The sequence below is a fragment of the Coenobita brevimanus genome, chromosome 2, assembly GCF_032717465.1.
Source record: "Coenobita brevimanus isolate Jiangsu-jjx chromosome 2, ASM3271746v2, whole genome shotgun sequence".
Lineage (NCBI taxonomy): Eukaryota > Metazoa > Arthropoda > Malacostraca > Decapoda > Coenobitidae > Coenobita > Coenobita brevimanus.
In genome coordinates, this window is record NC_136955.1 from 6,224,517 (window position 1) to 6,227,751 (window position 3,235).

Sequence of the window (3,235 nt, forward strand, 5' to 3'; positions counted from 1 at the left end):
TGGCGTAATAGAGCGTTTGTGTATTTAGTCTTCTCTTTGTCTCTACATTAAACCTTCACTTTCAGAACGCTGTCTGTGCATGTACTACTTTCACAATACATGCTACACCCATAGCAGTTTATATATGCAGGTAAATGGATCTTCAGAATTAGTGGGTGGTATCATTTTTTTTTTTTCAAACTTGCCCTCCTCTCTTCCTATTACTCCCATCTTTCCTGTCACTTCTTATTGCTGTTCTTTCTTTTACAGGTGGCTTTACAATGAGTGACAAGCCAAATGGTTTCCTGTAAGCCAAGAAACCATTTCCAACGCTGGTTGGTAACCATATAACCAAACCATACGTGCTAGCTACGTGTTAACAAGCGGGTTGGTGAGGGGTTAGTGCCCCTCCCCGTAAAACAAATAACTCAAAGTCAGTGGCCACCCCTTACGGGATTGTGGCGTCTGGCAATAGATAGATAGATAAATAGAATTTTTATCGCATTTTTTTATCTTTTTCTGGAGGGATTAGATATGGCCTTCTTTATTATGAGAGGCCTCAGTGTTTCTTCATATTTTCTCTAATTTTCTTTCTCTAACAGGCCATAATTTTCTTTCCTATCCCCCCAGCTGTTTCACTCTCCTCTCTTTGGTTCTATTTTTTCCTCCCTGTTTTAAGAAGTTTGCATCATCTGTCTGTCTGTCTGTCTCTCTCTCTCTCTCTCTCACACTCCCCCCAAACCCACGCCCACACACACACACACACACACACACTCATTTTCTTCATTTCCTCTTAAGTATTTTGTATATCGCATTCATCTTTCTTCTTCAGAAATTCCTGTCTCTTCCGTCGAACTTTCATCTTCATCAGCCTTTTCATCCTACCTCAGCTGCTTATCTCGGCTCCTCAGTTTCCTTCATACTTTATCAGTTTTCTTTCTTTTTCTCTACTTACATGTCTCCTAAAGTTTCTCTTTCCTTTTCTGTATATATATATATATATATATATATATATATATATATATATATATATATATATATATTTTTTTTTTCATTCATTGCCAGACGCTATGTATCCCACACGGGGTGGTCAAGGGCTTAGAGTTAATTGTTTTACAGGGAGGGGCACTAATCCTCCACCAACCCCACTTGACACGTAGGGATGCCAACAGCATCTGGTGTTCCCAGGCGGTCATCCATCCAAGTACTAACCAGACCCAACGTTGCTTAACTTCGCTGATCGGACGGGAAGCGGTGTACTCAAAGTGGTATATATATATATATATTTCGGACCGTCTTCAGGTGAGTACAGCAAGATCCTAATAATAAATATTGCCGTATTATAAGATAAAAGAACTGGATCCCTTAATGGTTAAAAAATATTATCTTAACCTACATACACATGATAACTGCATATTTTTTTAACCATTAAGGGATCCAGTTCTTTTACCTTAAAATACGGTAATGTTTATTTTTAGAATCTTGATATACTCACCTGATGATAAACTAAGTCCGAAATATTATGGATCAATGAAGATGGATTGGATCATCGCTCTCGTGCTCCTGTTTATTTTCAAGATTCAGTACCCTGGTGACTAACCTACTACAGATAATTTGTTGAGTGTGTGTGTGTATGTATATATATATATATATATATATATATATATAAAGATATAGATATATAATATATATATATATATAAATAGATAGATAGATAAAAGAGCGGATGGCAATGTCAAAGAAACACATAGATAGACAGACAGATAGAAATATACAAGCAGATGTGCAGCTATAGTGAAGTACATACATATACAAAAGGATAAATAAATGGACAGACATATAGTCAGTTCAACAAAGGGAGATAGACAGACAGATAGAGAGAGGCAGGCTTCAGACTGATTTCTAGCTTTTCACATATTTCGCCTCTTGTGGGTCAGATTTCGCAAGGAAGACAGATGCACAAAAGCGCAAAAACAGAGAGAGAGAGAGAGAGAGAGGCGGAAAGACAGGAAGACAGTCAGAAATACATACAGGTCAGACCATTAACATTATTGTGGGGAATAAGCTGTGAAATTGTGTAATGTAGATTGATGGATGAACAGACAAACTAATAGACAGATATGCCAGCACAGAAAAGAAAAAGGATGCATCGATAGCCAACCAGTCTGATGGATAGAGTTACACTTCTAAACATATATCGTCCGTGAGTGCTGAGTTGAGTGGCTCCTGAATATACATCGACAGACAGAAAGATAAACAGACATATAAATTTACTTTTTCACACATGCATTGGGGATGAGCTGATGGGCTGTGGAATGTGGATAGATGAAAAAAAAATGATACACACACACACACACACACAGGAAAGGGTAGGGAAGGAAGATGCGATGCTTACATTCCTACAACGTTTTGAGGGCTGAGAATGGGAAGTTGTGAAATATGAACAGGCGAAAATGTAGACAGAGCGGACAGAGAAGAGAGAGCCAATAAGGGAGAAAGAAGGGTATAGGGACAAGTAAAGAAGACTTGCAGATAAAGAGAAGTGTTTATAGGCTTCAGTATATATCGACTTGTGAAGGATAAGTTGGTTGGTTCACAAGAAGGGCAGACTGAGAAGCAGACATACATAGATAGAACCAAGTAGATAGATAGATGGATGGATGAGCTGACTGGTTCACAGGGAAGAAAGAGAGACAGAGAAGCAGACGTATTTAGATAGTAACAGATTGACAGATAGGACAGACTGATTAACAAGGGTGGACACCCATCTACTTTTAAGGGTGAGTGAGACGGTGACCACGAGAGAGAGAGAGAGAGAGAGAGAGAGAGAGAGAGAGAGAGAGAGAGAGAGAGAGAGAGAGAACATCAGACAGGTAGAAAGATACGCTGGAAATCAAAAAATTTGTGAGGGATGATAAGGGGCTTGTTGGCCGTCGGTAGATATATAAATTGATAGATAGAGAGACAGACAGATATGCACATTGATAGACAGACAGATTGAAAAATAGATGAATCGACAGACAGAAAGATATAGATACATAGTTAGATGGATTTATAGATGAAAATATAGATATTAATATATAGAGAGACATAGATGGATGGATAGAGAGATAGACAGATAGACAAATAGCCAGATAGAAAGATGGATTGATAGATAAACAGAGAAACAGGCGAACAAAGATAGATAGGCAGATAAGTAGATAGATAGACAAACAGATAGACAAATAAACAGCCATATTCGCAGACGAGGGAAATG

The 3,235-nt window shown here is 38.2% G+C and overlaps 1 pseudogene; it reads right to left on the reverse strand.

The window, feature by feature from the left end:
* Positions 1–1,142: 1,142 nt before the first annotated feature.
* On the reverse strand, positions 1,143–1,261 carry LOC145392480 (5S ribosomal RNA; annotated as a pseudogene).
* Between the last annotated feature and the right edge of the window lie 1,974 nt (positions 1,262–3,235).